Source organism: Lissotriton vulgaris, chromosome 9 (assembly GCF_964263255.1).
Source record: "Lissotriton vulgaris chromosome 9, aLisVul1.2, whole genome shotgun sequence".
Taxonomy (NCBI): Eukaryota; Metazoa; Chordata; class Amphibia; order Caudata; family Salamandridae; genus Lissotriton; species Lissotriton vulgaris.
In genome coordinates, this window is record NC_141697.1 from 586,451,093 (window position 1) to 586,469,958 (window position 18,866).

The following is an 18,866-nucleotide window of genomic DNA, read 5'->3' on the forward strand; positions in this document are numbered from 1 at the left end:
CAATGCTTGTTTACTTGACCAATGCTTGTTTGTTCGCCAATGCTTGTTTCTTTCAATCGCCAATGCTTGTATACTTGACCAATGATTGTTTCTTTCACGGCGCCTGACTTCAAAATGGCCGCCTTTGCTTTATACAGGGTTGTCCTTCCCAGGCGCCTGACTTTAAGATGGCCACCGGCACTGCAGGCACACACGAGGCTGGCTCTCCAGGCTCATTCACTCGGGGGGCACTCAGGACTCACCAGCGGTCGGCTTCTGGGGCAGTCCACGCCAGGATTCACTCCTCCTCCGCCACCATGGACATCAGGTGAGATCGGGGTGGGCTCCCGACTCGCCTCCGCAGTTCCCGCTTTTCTTCGCCGATGACCTCCCAAATCTCACGCATTAGGCGTGAGGTTTTCCGATGTCCGCTGACGCCCGGGCTCAAATTTCAGCGCTCTCAGCAGCGCTTGCTGGCGGCACGTTGTGGACGCCTTCCACAACTCTGGGGCACTTCTTTTACTTCTCTGGGCACTCCACAGGGTCGGAGTGGGCTCCCGATTCCTGCACACGGGCTCTTCACCCAGGGCACACGCTTCCAGCGTGAGGCGCTTTTCAGCGCGACGAACTGCTTTGCTTTCGAGCGGTTCCGCGCTCGTTTCTTCGGCCCTTCTGTTCCCTCACAAGCTTTGGAGGGCAAATTTAATAGCTGCTGACCTTGTCCTTCAAGCGGCAGCGTGGCTCGATTCAGCAGCGTTTTCGAAGCTGCTCGGGACAGGGCGTCCTGGTGAGGCTCTGAGTCTCTGCACACAGTGGGGCTTGCTCTATCCCACCCTCGACGCCAGTTGTAGCATCCTGCTACAATAAACACAGACACTTATAATGGTCTTCAACTAGAGCTTTATTTAGCATGTCTTATCTGTGCCCTGTCCCTGCTCTAACTAACCCTTTCCTGTGTCCACTCCTCCTCTTCCTCTGGCCCCCTAGCTCCGCCCACTCCCAACTACTGGTGTGCTAACTTCACAACAGTAGGCAGCTGGGCAGAGCCCATAGGAATGGGAATTGGGGCATGTACCTTGTGATGTACGCCCCTCAGTGTTGGAGGTCCTTTCAGTCTTCTATGCGAGAGGCTTCCTATTGTGAATTCAGTATTTACACATCTTTAAAATGAGCTCATAGGATTCAGTCTTTTAGTAATGCTACCCACAGTCCTTAACATGAAGGTTACCAAGTTTTGCAATGAAAGGACCAAATTTTTGAATTCCCCAACCATTGGTTTACTAAGAGCACCTGCAGTTCTGAAAGCTGCTTAAACTCTACTTCTTAGGTTGGAGGCCATCATGAGTTCTTTCAGCCGCATCAGAATTACTCTGGCGCCTATGGAAATGTTTTCCATAGAGTATGCGATGTAGTTGCAGCCTAAACTACCTGTGAATCCATTAAGTTCACTGGATACCCTTCTGTGAGGGCCCTTGATGTCCCCTGAAGTTAAGAAAAGTATCTTCTGTAAATCCCATTGCCTGTGCCCGAAGCAGAGGAAGGCAAAACTTGATGTGAATACCACTGCTAGCTAGCTGTGTGGAAAGGCCTTGAATCACTCAGACCTGACCACAGGACAAAAACGGACTACTTTCAGGTATAGTCAAAAGCCACAGTGATCCAGTCACAACACTCAGCCAACAGGCTATATTTGGGTTTAGTGACTAGTTTAGGGGCTGGTGTCTCAGGCACAAACACAGAAAATATTCGGCTTTCTGTCTCCCTGAAACTCTCCAATGCAGCCCCTTGCAGCAGCAGGCGGCCCCGCCACAGTGCCGTCCACTGTGTCAGCTTCCCCTATCAGGCCATTCATCAGAGTGAGGGCCTCCATTGAGTCAAAACTATTCTAGTTGCCAGAGGAAGACCATTACAGTCGCCCCTACCGTATAGGTATGAAATGAGAGGAGTGTCTCCCATCGTCCATTATTTGGATGCATACGTGGGGTTGACTAGGATTTCGTACCACTAATCAATAATCACTAGAAGATGCAACACCTGATTATACAACTCAATATCTGCACATCAATACCCCTGCAATAAGTACATTGAAAACACTTACCAAGGGCAATGCGGGAGCCCTGCCCTCCCAGAGAAAACTATTAAGAATGGAGTCTAAAGTGCGAAACCATTGTTGTGAAATAGGGTATGGGAAATTCAGTAGTTAGTATAGAAACCTGGGCAGCAAAACCATTTTAAAAATTGCAGACCTGACAGTTAGGCACAAAGGCAAAACCAACCAGACTCATACTGTCTCTTAAAAGAGCTACAACAGGTTCTAAGTCATGCATCTATGCCAATGCCACAACCAGGGGCACAAAAAAACCAAATATTTAAACCCACCTGAGGCCGTTCGCAATCCTGAAACCCAGCCAAGGTCCTGCGGGCAACCGCCAACCGAAAACATGGTGGACTTGGATATGTTAAGATATAGACCCAAAGATTCACCAAAAATATGCATGATTTGTAAAATAAAGGCCCAAGGCTGTAGTAGTGGTCACAAAGAAGAGGACATCATTCACGTAGCGCACTATTTGATTTAAAGTGTGCTAGGTAGCGCGATGAGCCATAAAGTCAGCTTGGTCGGGATGAACCAAGTCGGGAATGAAGGGCATTCACATGTTCACCTGTGCCTTTGCAAGGATCTTCACCTCCAGTTTAAAGTGGAAAATTGGGCGAGAGGAGGAATGGTCGCCTATTGGCTGGTCAGGCTTAAGGAACATCACTATCTCAGCATGTCACCAGTCAGGAGGAAGAGCGGCACTGTCAACAGCTAATGAAATCACCTCCATCAGGTGCTTCTGGAGTGTAGGCATAAAGGCCTTGAAGAACTCACACTGAAACTTATTATGCCCTAGGGCCTTCCCAGGGCGTAAACCCGCAAAGGCCCACAAGAGCTCCTTCCCAGTGAGTACACCATCTAATAAGTCACGATCTGCATGTCTAGCACTTATGACTGTAATGAAACGTATTAAATGCCTTTTTCTCCATCCATCTTCTAACTTGTAGCTGTCTATCAATTCCTATAGCTGCTCTATAAACCACCTTCTAGAAATGCTTGCTGGGTCTCTAAAGTTGGAAGAAGCTAGGTGTCAATGTAACATTAAAGCTGCATCTGAAAACGATTGGTAAAGAGAAAGTGGCTAACCTACTCCTAATCTGTATTAAGGACTCTTCAGTTGTAGGGGAATAATACCAATATGATAAAGGTCTTGTTATCAAGTAAGCACCATCATTCATCTACCTTTAGTGTCTGTTTCATACTTACCCAACTTTAAGATACTCATTTCTTAAAGATAACAGCATCACACAATGTCCCTCTGTTGCACACGATTATATATTATCTTAAATACTGTTACATCTTTCATTTCAATTTACCTCTCTTATCTTTGTTTGTGCCCTGTGTGTCTCTTATAGCATGATATTCTGGGCCTAACTACTGGCCTGATTTAGAGTTTTAAGGATGGTTACTTCGTCACAAACATGGCACATATATTGCCCCTCCTTTTAAAAAGTCCCATGGGATATAATGCACTCGTAATAAGGCAGCTGGCATATATGTTGTTTGTGATGAAGTAACCAACCGCAAAACTCTAAATCTGGCCCTATATCTTACATATTTAAATATTGAGCTGCACATTGAGGGATTAGTGAGCCCAATCCCTTTCAAACAGATAACTTTAACCCCTGCCATTAATAATTCTTGACAGTCCTAGCCCCTTCCACTACTAACTCTTCCCTCCATCCCAAAAAGCCCCTCTTCCTAGGGTGACTATTATCCCTGAACTCTTGCTCGCTCTTCTCTTTCACATTCTCCTCCCCTTCCACAGGAAATTGGGGCTGATCCCAGTACTACCTGTAATTCTTTCCAATTTCTGTGACTCATTCATGGGCATCCCTGTGGGAAAACCACATGGTGTGCAGTCCTGCTACGGCTCTTGGTCGTTTTCATACAGTGGTGGTCCTCAGTTTCTCCTAAATATCCGTAAACGTGATCTAAGCAAGTGTAAATGGAAGTCTTTCTTCTCATAATAGGGTTTATTTCTTAACAACATCTACGCCAGCAAATATACACTTTTTAACCTTCATTTAAGCCTTATTATGAAACTTGTGCCTATCTCTTGTCTACAGCTGGTTAATATTTCACAATCATTCATGAGTAGTACTGGACCAGCAACTACAATGCTTCAAGTCTCCGAACAATCCTTTCCAACAAGTCTTCATATTTTAAACTGACGATGCTGCAACCCTGCCTTCATAAACTGAGGTATTATTTCCCACATCTCCTTTAGCCTCCTTGCAGTGTCAAAAGCAATGACTGGAAATATTAAAAAAGATTATCCTGATGTGGTAGTTATCCATCATGTCTCTTGAGCTTTGCGCAATGTCTTTTCTTTGGTTAAGAATAGTTGGAGGTGCACCTTTCCCGCTTTAATACTGTGCAGGGGTATGCGATGGGCACAGGCTATTGTATCTTGGTTGGCTCTCCCAGTATCCGTAGTCAAGGTTTCTCCAAGTCTACTTCATTTTTTTCAGAAGTATCCTCTGCTCTGCTCTGCCTTCTTCTCTAACTCTACAGCTCATCCTTTCTTACGGGTAGTTGTTCCTGTTGTAGGGTTAGTTGCTTAACTTTATCTCTGTAGACCTCCAAACTCTTACTGTTAGGGGCTCTCTCTAGAAGTAGTTTTGAAATTGGGGCTACACATTTGTGTCCCTCTTTTGTAATGCTGAGGCTCTCTTTCAACAGACTACCCACACTGCGGTCTAAATTGACAGAATGGAGCTCTGAACTCTTCAGGATCAGTCAGAAATGGATTCAGGATCACATGTCATATTGTTAATTTTAGTACTTTGTCTCTGGATGGTAAGATACAGGTTTAAATGTAAGTATGTGGATAGCTCAATCCTTGTTTTATTCATATCTGCCCCTTGCATGGGTGAATCTGTACCAACCGTATTCATTGGATTCCTTAACTCATTGTCTGGCTCCTCGCTCTGATCTTGTTTCAAGCTTTCCTTCTGGATGGAGAGGAGAACTTACTCCTAGGCTGGTGTGGTCATTAGGTAATGCCTTTTAGCATAGACTGTGGATACCCTCTCCTTCTGTGTCTTCATTTCCTTGTCAGAACTCTATTCAGAGGGCCGGGTCAAGCAGGAGCTACTGATCCCAACCATGGTAGGTGAGGCATTTTACTCCTGATGTCTGGGGGCTCGACCTACTGCGGGTTCTGAGCAAGAGAGCCAAGTACACCTTCAGTACTTGACTCTCAGTGGTGGTGTGGGTCAAGCAGTCCAAGGCGTCTCGGGGGGGGGGGGGAGCTAAGAGTAGATGGCTAGGTACAGGGGGTGAACACAAGCTCAAAACTCTATGTCCAGCCAAATACTTTTTTATGTAAAAGTAGTATTTAGATATATACACACAGTGGAACACAGCATACACAAACAATACACACAGCACCCTGAAGTCAGGGCAATAGTGTTAAATAGGCAATCCCTGCAGGGCTGCTTCCCTCTCAATGGTAGTGGTGGTTATTCCCCATTCACTATAGGCGACATTCAGGTTAGACCCCGCTATTAGTCACAGTCTCAGGAGTCCCACTCCTACTCCTACTCAAGTAAAAAGTGTTCCAGCGCCCAAAGCGCTATGTAGCAGAACAAGTTCCCCCTGGGCCTTCTGTCCCTGGAATCAGTGTTACCTGCTCTTGCGAGGATGGTGTGACTGGAGTCTCCGCTTGTAGCAGCAGTAACTGCTGTTGGTGGGTAGCACTTGTGTCTCAGCCAGGGCAGCGGCTGGGCATCCGTGGAACTTCCTCTGGTGAGATGGTAAGTTCCTCTGATACTTCCCACAGCTGGGGGTAGTTTGCTCCAGTTCTGATCCTCAGTGAGGACTCTGGCCACCATGGTGGCCTCCCTTCACGACAGCAGCTTGAACTTGGCAACAGTCCTTGTCCTTTCCCACCTGACATAGAGTCACCAACCTTCAACCGCAGTCCGTGCAGGGAAGAGCAGTGGGGCGGTCAGGCAAGGTAAGGGGGGATTTCGAGGAACGATGCAGAGGGAAAATTAAATAAATAATTACTTTTCCTTTGGCATTGTCCCTCGAAATCCCCCCTTACCTGGCCCCACCTCTTTCCCCCACTGGGACTGCGGCTGCCGACCTTACTCTGCTCAAGGGTGACGGCCCAATAGGGCACAGCAGTAATCTTCCTGGTGGCCCCATCTGGTATATGGGGTCGCCAACATTCCTCTGTTCATGGACAACGACCCGATCAGCACAGATCTTCATGGTGGCCCCACCTGGCATACGGGGTCGCAAACTTTACTCCGCACTCAGGATATGGCATAATTGGCTGGCCAGGGCTAACTTCATGACGTCCGCCTCTGACATACATGGGTTGCCGGGTTGAACCTACATGAGGGTCATGACCTGATCAGTGCAGCAGCTGTCTCTTCACACCTCACTATAGGGATCCACTCACCAGGATTTCCCACTGGACCTTGCTCCCTCCAGCACTTTCCTATTCCACACTGGGCATACTGGCCCAGACAAACAAACAGGCACTGGTACTTCAGGAGCAGGTGGCCATTGAAATCCCTGGGTGATGTCCCCCACACCCAGCTGGGAAACTGGCAGGCCTTAGTCTCCAGCCATGGCCACAAGAAGAATTCTTGAAGAGCTTCTCTTCTTCGCACAGCCTAACTGGATGCTTTACAGTTAATAATGTTGGGTTCTCAATTTCCCTTTCTTATAGTCCATTTGCTGACATTAAGGTGATCTACGGTCTGACTGTTTGAAGTTTATCTTTGGGATCTGCATCCCTTTGAAGTGCCCACTCCTCTGACTTGCCCTTCCTCCTCTATCACTGCAGGAGCGACCCCAGATCTGATAGCCCGCAACACAACACAACCCATAATAAGAGTAATTATGGGTTCACAGGTACTGAGTCGGCCTGGGAAAACAGGTATTGTTTCTCCTGTGACTCAATTTTCAGACAAAGAAGGCCACTGAGGCTGGAAATCCTCTTTGTTCACTTCTAGTTTAATTACTTTCCCGGTCCTTTCCCAGTTAACCAATGAGGAAGGACGTCTAGGAACAGAGAGACTGTTCTCTTTTCACTTCACTGTCTTTTTCTGATTGGCCACCTGCAGAATCCAAACACTCAGATATGAGGAGTAAGCCATATGCCGATCAGTAGCCTCTGCTCCCTCTCCTGGCTTACACTAAAGGAGCCAGAAGACCTCCACCACCATTGTGAACGTTTTTTCAGGATGCTGTCCTAAAAGATTCACCAGGACCCCAAATAAGGCCCTTTGAAAATGTCTCATTGTAGAGCTTTGCAGAGATCCCTAAGACCTCTATGTAGGTTGTCCATTGTCTCAAACATGTCCACTATGAGACCATGGCCTCCACTGCTTTGGTCTCAAATCTACTACTTTTCCAGAGCTTTTCCCAAACAGCTGTTTGGGAAAAGGTCTCCAGCTTGTTTGCTATGTCTTGAGCTGTGGCTTTCATGGTGCCAGTCACCTCCTCCATGTCACTGTGCAGATCACTGATGGAATGCAGATGTGTTTGCTCACTTGCGTCAGTGCTGCTCTCTCTGCTCAGGGTTCCACTCCTTCATTTCTGTTGGTCTGTTGTGCCTCTAGAGCAAAATAAATCTCTCTCTCCTCTTTAATTAATGCATAATTTTCCAATTTGATTTTTACCTCCAATATGTAACTTTCACAGTCTCAGCTATGTATTCCAGTGGGTTGTGGTAGTCCTCCTGTTTACGCAGTTTTCATTAGGAGCCTCCTGGCAAAATGCCTAGGGCCAGTGTTCCAAAATCTGTGGGGCTTCTCAGTTTTTTTTTTTTGCAGTTTTATATAGCGCAAACTCGACCCGAAGGTATCAGAGTGCTTTACATGAGCACCAGTTGCATTACAGACAGACACAATCATTGTAGGCACACGGAGATTAAGTGATTTGCCAGAATCACAGGATGCTTGAGCCTCCCACCAGATGTGAACTTAATTTCCCCAGCTTCAGTCTGCGCTCTAGCCGTTAAGCCACATCCTTTAGGTCCTAGTCCGCAGTGTGGCTCTCTGCCCAGTGGTGGAAGCTCCCCCTTCCCCTCACTCGGGGAGCAGCTGCCTCATTAATCCTTTGCATCACCTATGCTGCCTACATGCACCGACAATCAATGTCATTGAAAGCAAGGGGCCATCTATCGGGACCAAAACCTCCACCGCCACCATGTCTAAACTCCTGATTTCCACATTGAGAGATGCCTCATTTTCTTTTAATCAGGATTTGCCAGTTGCAGCAGCTTCTCAAAGCACAGGCGGCCTGTTTACGATTATAAGTGGTGTTCATCACACATGATAAATAACGGAACCGCGGGGTACCTTATTTATCGAGTACGATAAATACCACGTATTATGATTTGTTGGGGGACAACATGCGGAGTTTGGTGTTTAAATTACCAAAACCCGCATGATATGCTAAATACTGTATGGTTTTTTCCCTGTTAAGTTTTGGTAAGTTTGACATGCCGAAATTTAAGGAAGGTTGAGTTGTTTAATACATCTGATATTGGATGAGTTCAATACCTAACAACTCATAATTCAAACCAGTGCGTAAGCAGGGATTTATTTACACACAGGTCGGAATTAACCACCCAACTTGTAATCAGGCCCAGGAAAGGCACAACAGGCAAGGATACAAACTCAGGCAGGAGCCCTGAAAGCTGGTGCCATCTTGGAACCTGGCTGGCCTAGTCACCCTAGTACAGGTTTTTAAAGTCTAGTCTTACCACTCCATGTCTGTCTGTCTTCCACTCCCAAACCAGTCTATGGCTCAGTGGTTGCAGTTCCCCTGTATAACGTGAAGACATTTGTCTCTCTGGGACCTTCCCAGCATTTTCCACAACTCCCTCGGACAGTTTCCGACTCCCTCTGATTTCACAGCACAGTTTGATGTGGCATAGCAGTGAGCCAGACACCTCTACCTCCTTGGGCTCAATCCCCTCTGCTTAGTGAAAGCAGTCGGCAATGCACCGTCTGCCACTCAGCACCCAATACAGTTCCTACGGTCCTTAGGTCGCTGACCATCCGCCAGCCATCTCCTCTTCCTTGACTGTCAACATCCAGGTCTTCCCCAAAGCCAGAGGCATACATGTAGAATCACTCAGGCAATCAAACAGTCTTCATGCCTCAGTCCTCACTGGTGCCACCTTTCCCTAAGGATCCCCACTGTTAAATGATCAGAAACATTTGCATATTTTCATAACACCTAGGTCAGCCTGCCATGTACCATGATTGCCTTGTCCTGGCATACTGGGTTTTTCTCATGAGCCCAAGAAGTGCACAGCTCACCTTACCACTGCCGGCGGCCATGTTTATTCCTGGATGATGTCATTTGTTTCAATGTTAAAGGATGGCAAAAATTGTGAAGTTGTGGCTACCAGGCTAATACACAAGCTAAGCTGATGCGGTTAAAAAGCCCGACCAACTAGATCCACTACAGGATGATCTTGTTATACTTTCTGTGAATATGTTATAAGTTTTTAGAAGGGAAGAGGTCAGTGATGAAGGTCAAAGAGCTGAAGGAAGAAGTGCAGTCAGGCGATGTAGCGGTCTAACTCCCAATCTTCGGTGGCCTATAGACCAGAAACATCCCAGCTCAATAAGCTTTATTACCTGAGATGGATCCTGCAACATGGTGGTGGGGAAAGCCCTTAGGGCCACTTTCCCTAAGTCTATGCAACTGGAGAGGAAGGTATAGCTGGTCCACCATGACTAAAGTCTGAAGATCTTTCGATCCAAACTCCCACAGGGATCCTGACTGGAAAAAGGCAACTTTTTGGAGCCTAAAAAACAGCCAGGCTCCACGGGAGATCTACACAGGGGCAAGCTGCCAGATGAGAATCAGCACGCTCATCATGCCCCTCCCACTCATAATCCTTGCTGGGTAGGAATCAACTTTGAGTGATTTCCTTCAACTTTTGGTCTTCTTTAATCAGAGAGCAGAAATTCAGATGGCCTAAAAAGACAACTTATGGGTAAGTGGACTGCTTCTTTCTCCCCCATGATAGCTCCAAACCACGAAAAGGTCATGAACTCTGAAATCATGCGCAAAGCAGAATAAATGTGAAGCTTTTATTTAACTACCTTTATTCAACAAGTGTAAAAATATATCTATTTCAGGGAAAGGAAGATACATGGGAGAGTGAATATGGTACAATACAGAACTGTAATGAGAACTGCCACAAAAAGTTCATTTGGCAGTAGAGCACAATCCATTTTAGGGGCTGGGGGTTTAAAACCTGTCAACAAGGTAGTAAAGGCAATAGAGGATAGGATATTTGGGGGATTCTAGGGATAGAGTGGGAAGGTCTTAATAAAGGGTGGCTCATTAAAGGGATTAAGTAGGAAAAATCAGGAAGAAAAGAAAGTCACTGGACAAGGAAAAGCGTTTTTATAGCATTCGAATAATGGCCTCAATTTAAAGTCATTTCTCTAAATGGTAATGGGTTGAATAATATGTAGAAGTGGATATCTGTTATGTCCTTTTCGGAAAATGGCCCATCTGTCTCATGTGTTGGATAACCAATCTGGGAGGAAATATGGAAGCGCTATCCTCCACTGGTTAGGCATGCACAACTAAGGGAAAACTACATTGGTTTAGTGGCTGTTGTAGCAGGGGAACAGGAATTGGAGGATTGAGTCCCTGCTGGCTCTGCACTCTGCCTCCTGGGCAGCACTCCACAGCCTCGAAAGAATTGGGGCATCTGCCAGGCTGTTTGGGAACGCGGTTTCTGTCTATATGCTAGTTATAGGAATAGCCTCTGAAATTTCTGAATTGATGCGAAAACTGTTTAGCAGGAGTCAACAGTCCCAAAGAGTGTACCCTATATTTATTATCTTTAGAGCACTCCAACAAAGACCATGCATTCTCACCGAAAAGGAACAATTAATGAACGGTCATATTCATGAGGGAGGAAAATCCTGTGGAATGCATCCATGCATGGCGAAGAAGTACAACACTAGTACGGACTGCCCTCCCAGGCAATCCGAGGTTTTGAAACCTGCACCAATAACATATCATGTAGCGTCCTGTCCATCATGAATCGTCTGAGCCAAAGAGGCCCTAAAACCTCCTGGGACTTCCAGCAAGCTCTCGCATGAGTATAGCGACATGGCAAACATAAAGTGCAGGAAATCTCCTTTTCTGCAAGGTCACCCTAGATATTTCTCCTCTTAATGGACGTTATATTTTTGCTAGTTTTAGAACTCTATGCACTGTCCCCAGCTAACCTGTAGCAAAGTGTCTGTGCTCCCCCTTTTAATAATGGTTGCATTGGCATATTCCTATTTGGCATATTCCTATTTGGCATATTTACCATACCTATAAGTCCCTACTATATGGCACAAGATGTATCCAGGGCTAGGAAGTTAAATTCCACCAGTGCACTACAGCATATATTGTTCCATCCACTACAGTGGTAGTGCAAACATGGCTTCAGGCCTACCCTGTGCTGCCCGACTAGTAACAGTGTATAAACTGCACTTCATTTTATCAAAATGAAATGCTATTGACAGGTCTCACCCTCCCTTTAAATATTGATAAGTCACTCCTATTTAGAACTTGTGGTCCACAAGCCATGGTGCATGGTATTTAAAAGTAGGACATGTCCCATGTTGAAAACCATAGTACAGATTAAAACTGTAATACAATATTTTGGGACTGGGACTAGCTAGAACAATAATTAAACATCTATTTTTAATAGCTATTAAAAATACAAGTTGGATGTTTAATCAATATTAAGGAAAATTAACTTTTTGAAAGTTACCTTTTTCCTGACTGAAGTTCCTGGAGGCTAATTTGCATTTGCACACAAACCTCTCCCAGCCAGGATTAGCATTTGAATAGGTGTGAAAAAAGTGGGAATTGCATCCCGGAGCAAACAATAGGCTGACCTAAATGGTCAGAGATGAGTCCTCTACATCTCACAGAATATGCAGGGCTGGGACTGTATCTTTTTTGACATTGAGTGTGAAATGCTGCTTCAATGTCAAATCCTGCTTGACGGGTGTTGGGTTTGCAATGCATTCATGGCTCCTAGCTCGTAGGTTCCATACTAGCGCCAGAAAACGAGGATAGGTCTGAGGTCGGCAGTTGCTGCCTATAGGCTCGGTGATGCTTGATGTACTCATGAATTGCTTAACCTACCGTTGTAATCTTCCTTTCAATTTCAACTAGCGGCAACATCAATTGACCCACATGTGTTTCTGGTGACAGGGTCACCTCTGGACGGCTGTGGGTACTCCTGTAGCAATGAAGACGATCAGCTACGCGAGCACTGACTGAACAGCGCTGAAGAGCTGTGTGCATAGCTTCCTGTAGAATCTGACCGGCATTATCAGGTGAGTGGTGCTGTAGGCAATTTTGGGGGTCTAGCTCTGTGCACTTTGCGACCACATGCAATGTGCCAATTGTGAGCGAAGCGGCTCGAGCAGCAGTACATGAGAACTTCGTTGGTAGAAGTCGCAAGCACTGGAGCATGCCAAGCGCTCATTCTGATTTCATCCGTGTGGAGAGAGCACCACGTCTTAATCTCACAGTGCTCTACATAACGACGCCATTTTGGATCAGTTTGTTTTGCACAGCAGTCTATATTCCCACGTTCTTGCCACAGCGTGATCACATGTTTTGTGCACGATCGATGTTTAAATGAGGCAACAGACACTGCCCCCAGTGGAAGTGGATGGTGACAGGCACATCTCATGCTGCCAGTGGCCAACCTGCCCCAGTGTGAAGTGAATATTGACAGGCACACCTTACAAGTTAAACCTCAAGCTATTAAGGTACTGTGTTGTAACTAATGCTAATTTTGGGTTTGGGCCAAAGTATTTAAGCAGCAAATCAGGATTGGTTGACATCATGGGGAAGATTTCTCCCCCTCCCTCATTTTTATCGGTTCTGGGAACCCCACCAATGAGTAGGTAAAGGGGGCAAGAAGCATTCGAGGCTTACCTGGAGGCCATTGACGGGGATACTTTTATGTCTAAACAAAATGGAGCCTTATTAGTATATAATTTGGGTGCTGAAAAGAAAAGTATCCTTAAAACAATGCATGTGGAGACAGTAATCGTAAATTGGTATTTGTAAATCGCAAACTACTCACCCTGACGGGGCTCAAGGCGCTGGGGGCCATCGTGGAAATTAAGTGAGCTATTGCCCAGAGTCACATGGTGCTGAGCTGATCTGCTGCCGGAGCTTGGGATTGAATCGTGAGCCCTGTGCTCCGAAGTCAGCTGCCCTGGCCTCTGCACCACACCTCTCCACTGGTACATGTTGGCACTGGAGAGGATGGAGATGGTGAAATAGTAGATGAATAGGCCTCCATGGTGCATTCTCTGAGCAAAAGGTTCAATCCCAAAAAGAACGTGGTGTTCAAACTGCACAAGTTCTTGCAGCGGTGCCAAGCACCAGAGGAACCCATTGATGATTTTGTAGCTGCGATACATGTATTGGCCATAACCCGCAACTACCATGATCTTAAGGATGAAATTATAAAGGACTAGATTTTCGAAAAAACTAATAATATTAAAATTCAAGAAAGGTTATTTTCCACAGAAGATCCGAGTTTGGAAGCAATGCTAGCTATTGCAAGAAGCATAGAACATTCCCAACATTGCATGATGCAAATGAGTGGAAGTGTGTCTACACAGGAGGTCAATCTGGTGGTCAAACAAACTGATAAAGAATGTGTGAAGGTTTCTGATGAAACTCGTACAAACAGTGTTTGGGGCAATATTAGGACGTCCTGTGAGCGTGTTGATCTATTGTGTTTTAGATGTGGAAGCAAAGCACATATCAGTTGTGCAAGGAATTGTCCAGCTGCAAATGTAGTGTGTTTTAAATGTGGAAAAAGGGGCTATGTTGTGAGGGTATGTAAGTCGTTCAGAGGGCAAAATGGGCAAAGTGACACTGTAGTAAAATCTATTGAAGATGATATGTCTGATGAGGACGAAAGTATGATATTAATGTTATAACCATCACTCCAGATTGATGAGATTATGCAGGTGTCATCTATTCAAGGTGAAAAAAAGAAAGTCGCCAGTTTGTAATATCACCAAAGACAAAGTTGAGATAACGGTGATGGCTGATTCTGATTTGCCATTCACGTTGATTGGGGAGATTGATTTGGTAATGTTTCAAGTCTTAGTGAGTCACACGTCAAAAAATTTGCTTATGAGGGTAAAAAAGTGGAGGTGTCGGGCAAATTTGAAGCTACTCTGGGTTTTGATGGCAAAACATCCAAAGGCACAGTATTCGTGGCTAAACGGTGGTACAAATTTGTTGGGTTGTAACAAACAGGGAAATCTTGACATAATTGTTGATCCTAACCATCCTGAGTTACTTTTGTCCAGACGAAGTTTGTTAGAAATGTGTAACAGTGAGGTGTACAATGTGGATGAGTGTAGGTAGGTAACCTGGTGTCTTTAAGAATGTGATGGGGAAATTGAAAGGATTTATGCATCGTGTTTTATTAACGGAAAATGTGGTACCTAAGGTCCATAAGGTGAGGTGTGTACCTCTTAGTCTAAGGGAGGAGCTTAAGTCAGAGTTGGACAAGCTGTGCAAATTAGGCATCATTGAACCAATCAAGGGATCAAAGTCGTTGGCCCCGGTAGTTTTAGCATGGAAATTGGATAAGACTTTACGTTTAGGTGTTGATTTACGTGACTTGAATTCCAACATATAGGTTGATCAGCAACCATTTCTGAATAGCAATTAATTTTTATCCATGTTACAAGGTTCTGTGGTGTTTACTTGGTATGCCGTCAGCTTATCACCAAGTGGAGTTGTATGTTGAGTCCAGACATCTAACTATCCTCGTAATTCCTGAAGGGGCTTTCCGCTACAGATGGATGCTGTTTGGATTGGCTTCATCATTGTCTGTATTTTAAAGACTGATGAATAATTTATTCAAGGGAATGTCTGTAGTGTTGTGTTTCCAAGACAATATTTTAGTTTCAGGAAAGAATGGTCTTGAGCACGATAAAAAGTTAGAAGAAGTGTTGGTAATTTTGGAAGTATCTGGTTTAGCTTTAAAGAAGGACAGGTGCAGTTTTTTGTTGTGATGAGGTGGATTACTTGGGGCTGCATGTGTCCAATAAGGGGATAGAGCCAAAAATGTAAATATTAAACGCTATGGAGAAAGCGCCTGCACCTTGTGACAAGGATCAGTTTAGGTCTTTCCTAGTTTTAACTGAGTATTATGCCAAATTCGTAAAAAGGTTTGCCAGCAAGACTGTGTGCTTACGTGAACTATTAAAACAAGGTGTAAAGTATAAGTGGAGTAGCAAGTGTCAGAGGGTTTTTAATTCAGTAAAGAAGGAAATATTTTCTGCCCAAACCCGCAAATCCTTTGGCACTCATGATTTGTGTATCATTGCAACTGATGCCAGTAACCAGGGGTAACATGCAGTTTTATTGCGAAAGAGAGATGGTTGTAAAGAGGAACTCATTGCTTTTGCATCTAGTGCACTTTGGGGTGCTGAATCTACTTACTCTACCATTGAGAAGGAGGCACTTGGTTTGTGGTGGGGGGGTTCTTTATTTTAGAAACGTTGTGTGAGGTAATCAATTCATTCTACTCCCTGATCACAAGCCATTAGTGGAGTTATTTAACACCGTTGGAGGAAGAGCTACCCAGTGTATTGCAAAGTGGCAGTACCGTATACAGGAATAGCAGGGGTTCGCAATATTGCGGCTGATTGTTTGTCGCGTATGCCTGTGAAAGAGGAATTGAACGAGGAAGTGAATGGTGAGGATGAGTTGGAATTTGTGTGTTCTGTGAATATGATCACTGGTGGTGTATTATTAGCAGAGGAGTGGTGTGCAGCTGCCATTGGGGATAAGTTGTTGCAGAAGGTTACTGAGTGCGTGACAGGTCGGTGGTCACCTGCATGTAATTTGGAAGAGTCAATGGTCCCGTTTTTAAGGTCTGCTAATGAACTGTCTATTGTTAATGGAACTTTGTTAAGGTGTGAGCATTTGGTGGATCCTGACGGTATGAGATCTAAACTATTTGCACATGCATATGAAGGGCATATTGGTATGCGGGCATTGAAGCACAGGGTCAGGGAGGATTTTTGGTGGCGAGGCGTAAACACAACTGTGGAACACTATGGAAGGGCATGCAATGTGTGTGTTTTGAGTGACAAATCACAAGTTACCCTGTCGTCACCCGTGATGGCAGTGGTCAGCAATGGTGTGCCAATTTCATAAGCTGCCATTTGATGTCTCTGGACCTTTTGGCGTTTTGGGGAGTCCCTAGGTATGCCTTAGTGTTGGTAAACTACATTTTTCTAAGTGGACTGTAGTGAAATTTGTATGCAATGTCAATTTGAGAGTGATCATTAATTTCTTCTAGGAGATGTTCATCAGGGAAGGTATTCCTGAGGCATTAGTAACTAACAATGGCACTCAGTTAGTGTCCAATGAAATAAATGACTTCCTCTAGACTAACGGCATCAAGCATGTGAAAAGATCTCTCTATCATCCTTGCAGCAATGGCCTTGTGGAGAGAGTTAATCGTGTAGTTAAAGACCAACTTCAGCTAGCACTAATCAAAGGGCTGGACTGGAGGACAGTGATCAGGGACATGTTGTGGAACATGACAACAAATCCGCACATTAGTACTGGCATGTCTCCTTTTTCCTTGTTGAGGTGTAGAGTTGAGGGTTATCGTTTGAGCAGGGGAGGAGGATTCTGGATTGTGAGAAGGTGGGAAGTGAGTTCGATGTGCGTAGTCGTGTACAAGAAAAGTATAGCCCTAAGAATTTTGTTGATTCCAGGAGGGGTGTTGGTGTCTGTGTCAGGGACTTTGTGAGAATCCATCTTCCCTGTCATGTGAGAAAAGCCCATTCTAGATTTTTCGTCCCCGATGTTAGTGAAGGAAGTAAAGTACTAGGTAGTGATCCTGGAGAATAGTAAGTTGTGGAATAAAACTATGGTGGTCATGGTAGCAAGTCCCAAGACCGGCTATGTTTGTCAGAAAATAGGAGCTGAAGTGTCCAAAAAGGTAGGGCAAGCTACGAGCTTTGGTGATGGTCGTACTACCTCTGAGAGGAAAACATTTGTTACTCAAAGGTTTAGGGATTTTGTAATGTATAAGTGAGGTCGCTATTTGTCATTTTGGTGCATCACTCCAATATGTCAATTTTAGGTCCAATATGTTAGTAATAAATCGTAGTGTACTTGTAGCATTATAATTGTTTTGTACCTGATAATTTCCTTTTTTCCTTTGTCGATTTCATGTTCCTGTTATTTGAGTTCTATTATAAATTTTGATGTGTCGGATTATTATGTTATTTATTCTAGTTTCTTCCTTTGTGTTGCATTTTGAAGGAAATGGGATATGTGGGGTTTAGAATGCGTTCATGGATCCTGGCTTGTGGGATCCATACTAGCGCCAGAATGTGAGGAAAGGTTTCGAGATTGGCAGTTGTTTGTAGATATACAAATAAACTGCTTAACCTACAGTTGTCGTCTTCCTTTCAACGGGTCTGCTGGGTTTACATACATTTTGGGGCGCACATGAAAGACACAGAACAAAATGTCAAGACAATTCTTGTGTGTCCATTCTCTGGTTGCTGAAGGACCCTCCTTTGCCCTACCAGACTGCTGTGTCTCGGTTTTACATGTAACACTGTGGGTGCACTTGAAAGGACGAGAACAGGATGGCAAGACAATTCTTGTGTATCCAGTTTCTGGTTGGTGCAAAACCCTACCTTTCTTTTACTGTCGTGGAGTTTCCACTTTCCAGTAGTAACTCTGCATTTGTTGGGCAATAGAAATGCTGGGATGGTGCAAAACTGATTTTGTGCCCCCCCCCCCTCAGGATATGTTGTTCTGTAGAGCAGCTAGCTCACAGTGCCACCATAAACACTCGTAAACCTAGACAGGTAGCTAATGGTTTTGGCAACCACAGAACATGACAACCCTGATCCCCCAGGGATCATGGTAACAGATCTAGAACCCTTTCACTCAGTCACCCATTCTATCACGCATCTAGGGAGTGTGCGTTTTGCCAGGAATCTCCTATTGGATGGTCCAACCTCTGTTGCCTGAAGGGAAAGTATGTAGCTCCCCGTCTTGGTCACAGGTTGGACATCCCCCCTCGCAGAGGCGTCAGCAAGCAGTTGGGCTGAGGTTTCAGCGTGTAGTGACCTCGCAATGACAGCAAGTGCTCCTCTGCCTAAATCCGGGAATGCTTGTTTATTTATAACAAGGAGCACCCTTGCTCCAAGCCAAGACCTTAGTTAGGCTACCATTGGTTATGTTCTTCAGGTATCTGCGTTGGTGCACGGACAAACAACAAACAATCACATTTGCGCAATGTGTGTCCAGACCGTGTATGGGATGTTAAAGGTGTCGTGATAGTGTTCTTACGAAGTGGACTTTGTAATAAAATGTAGTTTCATGGAAACTAATCCTGCACTCTCACACACGCAAATGTGTGTCAAAAGTCAATGTGTGATTAAGGCAACTTAGGAAAACGTACATATAAAATGGCAGTGTTTCCCACTGGGCCTTATTGACACACATGACACTACCAGACTTCTGTCTATGGGTTAATTGTGGGTACAGGGACTACTAAAAACGGGAGTTTGGAGATAAATGTGGGAGGACACTAAGATTACAATTACTCACTCCCCATATATACCCCCAGTACTCAGAGCCCAGGTTTAATGTGAGAAAAGACTTTCGCCATCTTGAAAATTCAAAAAGAATGCAGGGTTTTACCCCTTGTTAAAGTGCCCACAAGAGTGATCCCCACCCATTAGCTCATGCC

At 44.9% G+C, this 18,866-nt stretch overlaps 1 pseudogene; it reads left to right on the top strand.

Annotated features, from left to right (window-relative positions):
- Positions 1-296: 296 nt before the first annotated feature.
- Positions 297-18,866, top strand: part of LOC147691888 (uncharacterized) — a 48,130-nt pseudogene continuing 29,560 nt past the window's right edge.